The sequence below is a fragment of the Sus scrofa genome, chromosome 2 (assembly GCF_054392235.1).
Source record: "Sus scrofa isolate SSC_HxYL_T2T_F1_AM1 chromosome 2, Sscrofa_HxYL_maternal_Yorkshire_Landrace_v2.0, whole genome shotgun sequence".
In the NCBI taxonomy this organism is placed as follows: Eukaryota; Metazoa; Chordata; class Mammalia; order Artiodactyla; family Suidae; genus Sus; species Sus scrofa.
In genome coordinates, this window is record NC_139384.1 from 19,922,935 (window position 1) to 19,936,163 (window position 13,229).

Sequence of the window (13,229 nt, forward strand, 5' to 3'; positions counted from 1 at the left end):
GTCTGGGATCAGGCAGCCCCAGGGGTCCTGGGCTTCCCGAGGAAATGAAGTCCTGGGCTATATTATAGATTTGGTGGTTATAGCAAGTATCTTAGATAATAGTAGCTTAATCAGGAAGGGCTATTTTGTTTTATTCTCACTTAGCAGTGTATGCAGGCATAAGCTGGTCAGGGCTGATATGGTGGCTCCCAGGTTGTGTGTCCAGCCATCAAAGACCTGACCTACTACTGTCCTAAGGTGTTGCCTTTGGCTACATGGTCCAAGATGGCTCACCAGCTAGTGGGAAGGAGGAAATATAAGAAAGGAGGACACATTCTATTTGTGAACCCCTGCCTCAACAAAGTTATAGACATCACTTCCTTTCATGTCTCATTGGCTGGAACCTGATCACATGGCTACATTTAGCTGCAAGGGAGGCTGGGAGATGTAGTCTTTTATCTGAGTGGCCATGACTGTTAAAGTGACCAATGAGTCAAAGGCTTATTTCTCTGGGCTTCAGTTTTCTTTTCTACAAACGGGAGATGGTATGATTTATATCCTCATGCTTCAAGCCCAGGAGGCTTGTTTGTAAAAGTCTCTGTTGGGACTGGCGGGTGGGGATTGGAGCCTTTGGTGCCCTCTTCTCAGCCCCTGGTTTACGGGCACTGCTTTTCTAGCCTGTGATGAGGGAACCAGCCTATAAGTTGGCTTCGTGGCAATGGTGCCCAGATGATCAGTGCCTTGCTCAGTGTTCCTGGCTGCTATTCCGGCACCAGTGGAGGCCATGGCTAGCTGGTTCTCTGCTTGTTGCAGTAAATGATATTGTGGCACTTTTCTCCCAAGGAGTTTCCTTCTCTGCAGTTTGACTACCCTGCCTTGGATTGTCCCAGAGCTGGGGGGTTTCCCTTCTCTGGGTGGGTGTCTTCATTGTACAAGAGACATTGAAGCTCCTAGGCTACTTGGAGAGAATCCCTCCCTTCAACTGCCATGACATAAGACTTGAATAACTCTGCTGTTTAGTGCTGAAATCATTCATTCATTCAAGAATTACATTCAAGAATGATGTATATTCCTGCAAGAAAAATAATCTAGTGGGAGACAGATAAGTAAATGGTTATAATGTGAGCAAAGCACTGTGTCCGCAGGTGTATGACACACAGGCAGGGCTGCGCCCCCACCAACTTGGTCACATAGTGAGTCACAGGCTTTTCCCCTTGACCTCGTGGCCTCTTCACTATGTCTCTGGTCTTGGGGCCCAGAGAAATCAAGGAGGTCTTCTCTTGATGGGACTGAAACTGAGTTGACTACATTTCCCAGCCTCCTTTGCAGTAAATGTAGCCATGTGACCAGGTTCCAGCCAATGAGACATGAAGGTAGGACCTGGCCCTGTGGAGCACGTGAGAACTGAGGGAGAAACAAGTGCAAAGGGACATTGGTGGGAAGGGATGGAGGGAGTATTCGTGGCTGTGTAGGCCATGGGCAGGGATGGGTAGGGTGGGCCGTGTGCCTATCCTGTCCTCAGCTTCTCAAGCCTGAAAGAGCCACATTACCAGGTCACCCAGGGCAATTCAGCCTTCAAGGGATTTATTTACGAGGATCAAACCCACAGGACAGAGAAACCAGATGGCTGGCTTGCTTTTTGGGTAAAGACCCAAGTCTTAGGGTACCCTTGGAGACCCCAGGTGCCCTGGCTCCCCTTCACTTTTCACACTGGTCTTCCTGCTTTCTTCAAATTCCTTGAACACCTGGGGTTGATTGTTGCAGTTACAATCCCCAATTTGTTCATGCCTTCTGTAACCACACACCCCCCCACTCTGACCTGGGCTTAGTCACGGGCCTTGTTTGGCCAATGGGACAATAATCAGTGTGATGGGGACAGAGGCAAGAAAATACCTGGGCGTTGGAACTCGTCCTTTTTTTGCTGCCTTTTAGAAGCCTTTCCTGGGTGAAGGAATACCAGGGGAGCTTGCTGGAGAAGACAGATCACAAGGTGAAGAAGCAAAGAGCCCCAGCGAATACCAGCCAGACTGTCACTGCCTTGGCCACCCACGCAGATGCATGAGTGAGCCTCAGGCAAGGTCAGTGCCACAATCTGACCTGGACGGTTGGAACTGCCTGACTGAACCTGGCCAAATTTCTGAACCGGACCTGGGAAATTGTGGCTTAAATAAGTGGTTGTTATTTTAGGCTACTAAAAGTTGAAGTGACTTGCTATGTGGCGGAAGCTAAGCAATACACATACCACTCTCTGTCTCACTGCAGGGTCTTTACCTAGGTCAGGCCTCAGGCCTGAGTTGCTTGAGTAACGTCCACTCATCCTTTGGATCTCAGCTTCGTTATCAACACTTTCTTAGTTTTAGCAGATTCGTTCTGTTCACCTGACCATGGGCCTTTTATATAGCTGATTATAGATCTTGCATCTCTTGATTAGAGGCCCTTACGGCACCGTGTACATTGCTTTTATAGTTTTTACCCACAGTGGTAAGCACACTTTTTATTAAACGATCTGGCACACAGTGGTATCCAATAAACACTGGTTGCATGAATAAGAGAAGGGGTAAAGCAGGTGCTTCCCACCTGATAGAAGAAGGAGCTTGTCTCGGGCCTTCGCTGAGGGTGGGCAAGGCCTCCTAGGGACCTGAAGGAGACCTGAGGCAGCTAATGTCCTCCCAGCCTGTTACTCACAGATGATGTGGGATTGAGCTGAGTTTTGTTTCGAGAATCCACATCACCCACGAGTGGCCAGCAGTTGTAACTCCCCAGACCAACACTGGCTTTCCTATCTCCTTGTCTCCGTGCCATCGCCCACGTGGCCACTTGTTAAAACTTCCAAGGTTTAATGCTCGGAAGGAGAATAGCAGTGAACAAACACGTGCACAGAATTTTATAGTTTACAAAAGCGCTCTTCCCCTCCTATTAGTCACACCTCTCCAGCGGCTGTTTCCTGCTGACACAGAGGCACCTTTTTCTAGCCAGGAAATAGTGGTCAGAGCACCACGTAGGCAGGGCTGGCCCCGCCCCAACCTCTTCTGTGTGTTGTGCCTTGGTGGCTTCGATCCTAAGGAGTAACTTCCTGGTCTTGTCCCCATTCTCAGGGTCCCCCTCACCCTGTGGCTCTAGGGGCCGTGTCCTGTCAACTCTACATCACAGGCTTCCTCTGTTTGTGTGTTCCCACCTGCTCGCCCTTGTTTCTTTCTTTGCAACAGCAGACGCTGTGGCCTTCCCCGGCCCCACTTCCCTGGGACTCTGTGGGGAGCTTGCTGGGCGCCACTTCCCATCATTCCAAAGGCTTTGTCCAGAACAAACCCGCCAGTCCCGACGCATTCCCTCCCCGGGGAAGAATTTCTCCCTGCTGGAATACCTTTCCTCTTTGGGAAGGAAAAGATGAAAGAAGAAGAGATGAAAGTGAAGCCCTTCCTCAGACCCACTGAGAAAACAGACAGGCTTCTTTTTCCCGAGAACTGAAAACAGGTTGGAATCAAGTCCTTACAAGCAAGTAGCCAAGGTTTGGATGCACCAGGAGGTGTACCTGCGGCCGTGGGCTGAGGGGTCACTGGGGTGGGCTTTTCTGTATGTGTGTGTCTGGGTGTAGCTGGGAGACTAATGCTGAAGCTGAGGATCTGGCCAGCCTGGGGGCTTGTGGCCGCCCTGCCCAGACCACAAACGGGACAATTACCCAGGCTTCCCAGAACTTCTAAAGCTTCACGAAACCCTCCAATCTGCCTACCCTGTCTCCCTCTAGTGCACTTTTTGCCTCTGGGAGTTGCCACCTGCTGACTTGTAATTGCAGTAAGTCCCATTCATCTCAGGAACCACAGGAGCCAAAAGGCATGGTTCTAGGTTCCGGTGCCATCTCGGTCACCCCTTGCCGTGTGACATAGGACACATCACTTAATCTTTCTGGGCCTCTGTGTTCTTATCTGTACAGAGATGATCATTACAAAACCAGCCTCAGAGGGCTTCCCTGAACACTGCATAAGGCAATGCATGTACGTGCGTGGTGTACAGGGAGTGCTCAGTAAATTCCAGCCGTCACCACCATCAGCATCGTCATCACTATCATCATTTTACCCATAGTTCCTAGGACGGTGTCTGCAATATTGTAGCTGCTCCATGACTATTTGGTACCTGAGTACCTTTTCTTGGTGACCTCTTCGAATCGGAACTACTGCCAAAATACAAAGTGACCCCTGAACCAAATGGCCGAGCAGCTAATCCTGTCCCCTTATCAGCCAAAGCCTAGAACTAGAGAGAGAGAAATAGGGGACAGTTGAAAAGCCCCAGAGAATGGCTGCTAAGCATATGGACATGCTGGCCTACTCATAGGATGGTACCTGTAGGCATCCAGCACCCTTAGAGGAGTATCTCTCAGGAGTAGAATTTGGCTGAGTTGACCTGTCATCATCGGGCCATGTGCCCAAGTTTGTCTAACTTCCCAGGGAAAAGACTTCCTGGCATGGCCCCAAGTCAGCTGCTCAGCTGCTATGTCTAGGTCAGATGAACTTGTCCTTTCTGCCCCCTTTAAGACTCCCGCATCTGTGTTCTTTTTCCATTCATAAGGGACCATTTTTAGCTTGGGGGCCCAGATGTCTTCTTTCTCTCGAAGGCCCAGGGAAGCCCACTGTCTACAGCGATGAAACAGTAGAGTTTTCTTGGGCCTGAATCTCAGAGCTTCCTGGAGTGGGTCTGGGAACGGCCAGCCAACCACACCCAACTGTTGGAGATTTCCTCCTCTGGCAAATTCCAGCATCGCTTCCTCTGGCAACAATGCTTTCTTCTGGCATTACTTCCTGCTTTCTTCCTTCCTTGGTAACACCTCAGCCTTCAGCAATGTCACTCTGGCCTTGGACTGGCTTTGGAAAGCCAGACGTGGCTTTGGGACAAGGACCTTTGCACAGAGGGGAACAGGAGACATATAGAACCATCCAGAAAGAGGAGAACATTAGCAGTTTTGGAGACAGGAGACTCACCTTGAGAACTTGTTCCACTGTGTCTTTCTAGACAAATCAGAAATCTACCCTGAGTCTCAGCTATAGCCTGGGGACAGCATTGGGAAAGAATGCATCTTCTATGACAATTGGGTGTAGTGGGCTAGATACGGTCCTCCAGTTGTTGGCCAAATATTTCTCCTGACTTAAAAAAATCTGTTGATTCTGATGGTTCCTGAGAAAGCTGTGTTAAAGATTTCACACTGTGATTGCAGAGAGATTGATTTATCTATTTCTCCCCCCGCCCCCCGTATGTAGTTCTATCATTTTTTGCATTAGGATTTTGAGATTGTGGTTTTAGGAGCATACAGATCTACAATTATCATATATTTCTGTTGATCTGACCTTTCCTCATTATGACGTGTTCTTGTTTACCATGGTAATGCTTCTGCCTATAAGTTCACTTTGTCTAATGTCAATATAGCAACCATAGATGCCTTTGAGTAGAATTTGTATAATTTATTATTTCATGTTTTAGTCCATATACATGACTTGAAATTACCAATATGTTTGAATTTATAGTCACCATTTTATTTTGTGCTTCCCATCTCACCCATTGTATACTTTTTTTTTTTTTTTGCTATTTCTTGGGCCGCTCCCACGGCATATAGAGGTTCCCAGGCTAGGGGTCTAATCGGAGCTGTAGCCACCAGCCTAAGCCGGAGCCACAGCAACGCAGGATCCGAGCCACATCTGCGACCTACACCACAGCTCACGGCAACCCTGGATCGTTAACCCACTGAGCAAGGCCAGGGATCGAACCCGCAACCTCATGGTTCCCAGTCAGATTCGTTACCCACTGCACCTCGATGGGAACTCCCCACATTGTATGCTTTTTTAAACTTACTTTTGATTCAGTGTTACTATTAGTATTTTTTTTGTTTTGCCTATTATGTCTTTTCCTCTCCACTGATTAGAAATTTACATATCTGTTTCTATTCCTTTAGTGGTAACCTTAAAAATAACAAATTCCTTTCTCAATTTATCCAAAATAATCAGTAGCTTTATCTTTCTCTTGAAAAACACACTTAAAACTTTAATACACTATAATTCCATGCACTCTAATTCCACCAACCTTCTTTTAAACATCTCTGTGATTGTTGTAATGTGTTTTTAAAGCATTATACGTGGTCCTTTGTTGACTTTCTCTAAATAATGCATTTTATTAGGGTGTCATTTATATACAATAAACTTCACTCATTTTAAGTATACTGTTTGATCAGTTTTGACAATTGCAGAGTTATGTAACCACCACCACAATCAAGATATAGAAAAATTTGGAGTTCCCGTCGTGGCTCAGTGGTTAACGAATCCGGCTAGGAACCATGAGGTTGCGGGTTCGATCCCTGGCCTTGCTCAGTGGGTTAAGGATCTGGCATTGCCATGAGCTATGCTGTAGGTCACAGACGTGGCTCGGATCCTGCATTGCCTGGGAACCTCCATATGCTGCAGGAGCGGCCCTAGAACAGGCAAAAAGACAAAAAAAAAAAAAAAAAAAAAAAAGAGAGAGAGAGAGAGAGAAATTCAACTCCAAATTTCCCTTGTACCTTTTGTAGACAATTTTCTTCCCCAATTCCCAGAACTTGGCAATCACTGACACTCTTTCTATCACTATAGTTTTACCTTTGCTCATATTTTGTATAAGTGGAACCACAAATACGTAGCCTTTTGTGCCTGGCCTCTTTTGCTTAGGTGACTGTTCAGTCATGCTGAGTGTCTCAGTGGTCTGTTTCATTTTATTGTTGAGTGCTCTTCATTCCTTTGTTAGATTCAAATTTCCACCTGATATCATTTTCCTTCTGCCTGAGGAACTTTTTATTTAATATTTCTTGGAGTGCAGGTCAACTGATGACAAATTCCCCCAGATTTTGTCTAAGAGTCTTGATTTTGCCTTCGTTTTTGAAAGATATTTTTGTTGGCTCTAGAATTCTAACTTGGTAGGTTTTCTTCCAGCAGTTTGAAAATGTTAAGTTACTGTTTTCTGTCTTGCCTAGTTTCTGATGAGAAGTTTGTCATAACTTTTTTCCTTTACAGTTAATATCTCTTCTCTAGCTGTTTCTAAGATTTTTCTCTTTATCACTGGTTTCCAGCAACTTTAATTATGATGTGCTTTGGTATGTTTTTCTTTATCTGTATTTTACTTGGGGTTTATTAAACTTTTTTTTTTTTTTAGGACTGCACCTGGAGCATATGGAAGTTTCCAGGCTAGGGGTCGAATTGGAGCTATAACTGTTGGCCTACACCACAGCCACAAAAATGGGGGATCTGAGCCATGTCTGCAACCTACACCACAGCTCATGTCAACCCCAGATCCTTAACCCACTGAGTGAGGCCAGGGAACGAACCTGAGTCCTCCTGGATGCTACTCGGATTCATTTCCACTGTGCCACAACAGGAACTCCCTATCAAACCTTTCGTATTTGTGGGTTTACAGTTTTCATCAAATGTGGAAAAGATTCAGCTATTTTTTTCTTCAAAATCTTTTTCTGTTCCCCCCTCTTTCCTGATTACACTTATGCAAAGCATCTTGACATCGTCAAACAGGTGACTGATGCTTATTTATTTTTTTCCTGCCTTTTTCCTCTCTGTTCCTAATATGGATTTTTTTTTTTTTTTTTTTTTTTTTTTTGGCTGCACTTGTGGGATGCAAAGTTCCCAGGCCAGGGATCGAATTAGCACCACAGCAGTGACCTGAGCCCAGTGACAATGCCAGATCCTTACCCCACTGAGCCAGCAGGGAACTCCTAATTTGGATAATTTCTAATGCTATGGGCTCAAGTCATCCCATCATTTCCTTTGCAATGTCTAATCTGCTATTATCCCATCCAGCATATTTTTTGGTTCATATCTGTACTTTCCCTTTCTGTATGGTCCTTGGGTCTTTTGGAATTCCATTTTATCCTCATTGTATTCATGTCCTCCTTTATATCTTTGAACATCTTATAAGATTCATATTTTAAAGTCCCCAATGACTAATGCTGTTATTGCTACGTCAGTTTCTTAAAATTTATTTATTTATTTATTTATTTATTTTCCTTTTTATGGCCATACTCGTGGCATAGGGAAGTTCCCAGGGTAGGGGTCGGATTAGAGCTACAGCTGCTGGCCGGCACCACAGGTACAGCAATGCGGGATCTGAGCAGCATCTGTGACCTACACTGCAGTTTACGGCAATGCTGGATCCCTTACCCACTGAGCAAGGCCAGGGGTTGAACCCGCATCCTTATGAGTACTAGTTGGATTCGTTTCCGCTGCAGCACAACGGAAACTCCCTAGGTCTCTTTTTTATTGATTGATTTATTTTCCTCTTGGTTATGAATCATATTTATTTGCCTTTTTTTTTCTTTTTGCATGCCTAGTAATTGTAATTGGAAGCTGACTATGCATCCAGGGCCAGGCAAAGACAGAAACCACATCAGTAACTTCAACAGGGATCATTAATACATAATTATTAGCAAGTAAAATATGATTAATTACTAAAAGGGGTAAAAGAGAACTCTAGGGAATACAGAAATAACAAATGCAGGAAGTCCTCCTTCCCCTGGGCTGAGGGAGAGTCAACAAGGGAGAAATTAAGAACTAAGAAGAGGCATCCATCTCATACCCCATATAGGATGGGGTTTGTTGGAGAAGATGCAGCTGCCATGGGAACACACAGCCTTGCAGAGAAGAAGAAACTTTCCAGACAGTGTGGACTGGAGAGTTCCATAACAGCAGTTCACTAGACTGCAGAAAAACTCACTAGAGGGTGCAGGGCAGTCCTAGCAGATCTAAAGGATCTTCCTGTCAAGTGAGCAATAAGCGCGAATACTCATGGGTCAGCATTGACCTGCAGGAAGTGTCTTATTTGGTTTCTGGAGAACTTGGAGGATGAGTGCCATTGGGCCTCCCAAACCCCATTGGTAGCTGTGGAGATAAAACACAGCAGAACCAGGAAGAAAAACTCCTTCCTCAGCAATGGCCTTGTACGGACACCTCCCTACCTGCTCCAGCACCCTTTAAAGACAAAATCGAACACAGCACCAGTTGGTAAAGGAGACGGCATAGAGGGCCCAGCTCCAGTATTACCAAGAAGCGTGCATTTGCAGCCAGGAGGCAAAAACTGTTGTATGGACATTATATATTTTCTCCTGCTGCATGCAGGATTTTGTTGGATTCCTTTATAGAATTTTGGAGGTTGTTCTGGCACCTAGTTATATTCCTCAGGATCCTTCTGATCCTTTCAAGGCTTAATTTTAAGCTTTGTTATGGCAGATCCAAAGCAGAGCTACTTTAGCACCACCACTGAATTGAGGCCCTTCTAAGGGTCCCATGCATTGTGAGGTGTCACCCCTCTGCATGATGGGGACATAAACTATCCCCCTCTGTGTGTGGACTCTTGGACTTGCTTCGTCTGCTACTTTTTCAGTGATTCTTTTCTGACCTTGTTGAATTTCAGCTCATGCGTGTGTAGATCAAAACTCAGCCAAAGACTCAAAGGGACCCTCTGTAGCTCTCTGGATCTTTCTCTCTCTCGCTGCCTGTCTGTTTTCTCTGGTAACTTGCCTCACACATTTTAGCCACATTAATCTCCCTAGATTCTGATATGCCTTTAACTCAGTGAGACCACAGGGCTCTCTTTGCACCCTCCATCCCTTTCTGCGCTGTAGCCTGGAAACTGTCTCCAGGCAATAGGCTGGGCAATCACAGGGCTCATCCCATTTATTTCTCTTCTTTCAGGGACCTCAGTCCTGGGCTGTATGTCCAATGTCTGGAAACAAGTGGGGTTGTTCTTTTTCCTTTTTTTTCTTTTTAGGGCTGCACTTGCAGCCTATGGAGGTTCCCAGGCTAGGGGTCGAAATAGCTGCCGGCCTACACCACAGCCACAGCAATGCCAGATCCGAGCTATATCCGCCATCTACACAGCAGCTTGTGGGATCATTTAACACACTGGGCGAGGCCAGGGATGAAACCTGCATCCTCATGGATACCAACTGGTTTCTCAGCCTGCTGAGCCACAATGAAAACTCTGACAAATTGGTCTTTTTGGGGGGCCAGGCATACATTTCCCCACTTGTTCATGGTGGTAGGGTAAATCCTGAAGCAGTTTAATTCTTCAGAAGCAGAAGTGGAAGTCCCTTGTCATATATATTTTAATTCTATTGTTAAAAAATCCTTGTGATGTATCACTTTTTATATAATTTAATGCAGTGAATATATGATTCAATTTCGTACATAGTTACCGCTTCATTTTTTCTTCCATCTCAGATCTTCTTTCTGGAATTCCTTTTTGTCGTAGAAGTTTAAGTGCGGGTCTGCTAGTGGCAAATGGTCAATTTTTGTGTCTTTGGAAATGTTGTCTTGGTCTTTGAAAATATCTTTTCGGGGTATGGAATTTGGGGTTGAATGTTCTTTATTCTCTCAGCATGTTGAAAATAACATTCCATTTTCTCTTGGTTTCCCTGGCTACTGAGAAGAAAGAATCAGCCATCCTTCAGGGGTTGCTCCTTTTAAGGATAATCAGTATTTTCTTTCTGACTGCTTTAAAAATCTTCTCATTGACTTCAGAGTTCGAAGTTTTACTATGAAGCCTCTGGGTGGGTGATTCTTTTTTTTAACCTGCTTGGATTCATTGGCTCTTGAACCTGTGGGTTTTCATTAGTTCCGAAAAGATCTCAGCTATTAGTTTTTAAAATGTGGCTTCTGTTTCATTCTCTTGTATTTTCCTTCTGCAATTTGAATTAGCCATATATTATACCTACTTACTCTATCCTTTATTCTTTTTTCCCCCTCTCCTTTAATTTTCTTTTTGTGTTTTTTGCTTAATTCTTGGTATTTTCTTTCTGACTATTTTCCAGTTCCCAAATTATCTCTTTAGCTGTGTTTGATCTGCCCTTAGTATGCTTGTCCAGTAATTAATTTCTGTTATAATTTTTTTCATTTCTCGATGTTATATTTCTTTTTCAAACATGCTTAGCTATTCTTTACTGTTTCTAGTGTCCAGCACATGTTTTCAAACTTATTTTTTATTTATTTAAAAAGAACATGCATAATTATTTTAGAAATTGTTGGTAAGTTCAGTACCTAAAACCTTCGTAAGTTTGCCCTATTACCAGTTGTTTCTCGGTCATGACGCTTAATTTCCTTGTGTGTTTGTTTTGTTTTGAAATGTGGTTTGCTCATTTGCCTTGGATTTCTATCTATGGAAATTCATGAGACCTAGGATTACAGAGTGTACTTCCAAAGAATATTTATGTTTATTTTTTGCTTCTGCCAGGCCACGGGGGGGCACTTCCTGGCAGCAACCACTGTAAATTAAATTCTTGGCTTGTGGATTTTTGGGACCACCCAGGTGGTGTGAATTCAACTTGGTTATAAACGTGTGTAAGGGATGGCTGATGGTTCCAAGTTCTCAGTAGTTACTTTTTCCATTTTCCACTTAGGGTGTTTTTTGGTTTTTTTTTTGGGGGGGCTGCACCTACGGCATATGGAAGTTCCCAGGCTAAAGGTTGAATCAGAGCTGTAGCCGCTGGCCTACACCACAGCCACAGGAATGCAGGATCCAAGCCACACCTGCAACCCATACCATGGCTCAGGGAAACGCTGGATCCTTAACCCACTGTGCGAGGCCAGGGATCGAACCTGCGTCCTCATGAATGCTAGTCAGATTCATTTCCACTGAGTCATGAAAAGAACTCCTAGTGCTTAGTTTTTAGACATTCCATTTTTCTTGCATTTCCCATAAAGTAGAGGATTGTTGCTATTTCTCCTTTGTCCTTCACCTGAGAATGTAACCCTGAAGTCTCAGCTCTTTGAGGGGAGTAACTCCTATCCGACTCCCTACCTTGGGCAGATCCTGGGCTTTGTCACCTCTTCCCTCTCTCCTGGGACACCAGGAAAACCAGAGCTCTTTCACAGGGCTCAGTAAAGACCCTTGGGGTACTACAGTTGCTGCTCTCCTTACCTTTTTGGTTCCTGTCTCCATGCAGTAGATTCGTTTGCCTTTTATATTATGTACTTTCTTGCCAGTTTCTCTTACATTTAAGAAGACTAGGAGTGTCATCCTGGGTATGGAGCACTTTGTATTCCAAAACTGCAGTACTGGGGTCACACTCGGTATCTGTCTTCAATACCTAGAACATCATAGGTTTTCAGACACTAGTGTTTGTAAAATAAATGAACGAACAAGGGAATGCACGAAGACATATGCCCATGGTTTGGCTGCATGAACTGTTAGCCACCCTTGAACCTCATCAGGGACCTGGCCTGATGAGTCCACCAGTGCCTGACACTGTCTATAATGATCCCTGCTAGGGTTCAGCTGATGTTCAGTTGATGGATCTCAACTCAGAGTGGCCTGGAGGCCATGGGAAATCTGTCTTCAGTAGTGATGCTTGCCCTGTGCAGAAAGAAAATTTCCAAATCCGTGGGCCTTTGGGATGATGGGTTTTCAAATAGTGGGGATGGATTTTGGTGGCCCTTTTCTACTCTTTTCCTGGCCCCTCTGGGCTTTTGGCTGAAAATCTCCTTTTACAGCGCTAGAGCCTTGTCTTTGGTTTCAGGGCTGTGATCCAAGCCCATGCAGCTCAAAGTGTGGTTCATGCACTGGCAGCATCTATATCACTTGAGCGCTTATTAGAAATGGAGACTCTTGGAGTTCCCATTGTGGCTCAGCGGAAACGAATCCAACTAGTATCCATGAGGATGTGGGTTCGATCCCTGGCTTCGCTCAGCGGGTTAAGGATCTGGTGTTGGCATGAGCTGTGATGTAGGTTGCAGACATGGCTTGGATCCCGAGTTGCTGTGGCTGTGGCATAGGCTGGCAGCTGCAGCTCTGATTTGTCCTCTAGCCTGGGAACCTCCATATGCCGAGGGTGTGGCCCAAAGAAACAAAACAAAACAAAACAAAAGAAATGTAGATTCTTGTCCGCACTTCCAGACTACTGATCAGAATCCTCACTTTTAATAAGATCCCCAGTTCAGCATACACATGAATGTTTGAGAAACACTGTTCTAACCCGGAGCATTCCAGCGTGGATGTGCAGCAAATGAGTTACAGCTGTGCAGTGAGGCACTGACTCTTATAGGTTTCAGGTGGCCACGTAGGATGACCAGCTCATTTCCCTTTGGCTGGGACATCCCCAGTTTTGGCACTGAAAGACCCACATCTCTGGAAACCTCTTAGTCCCAGGCAGACTGGGATAGTTGGTGCCCTTGCCAGACAGGGCCCAGGCAGCCTGGTCTCTCAGAGGGAAACAGAGCAGGTCCTGTGCTTCTCGTCGA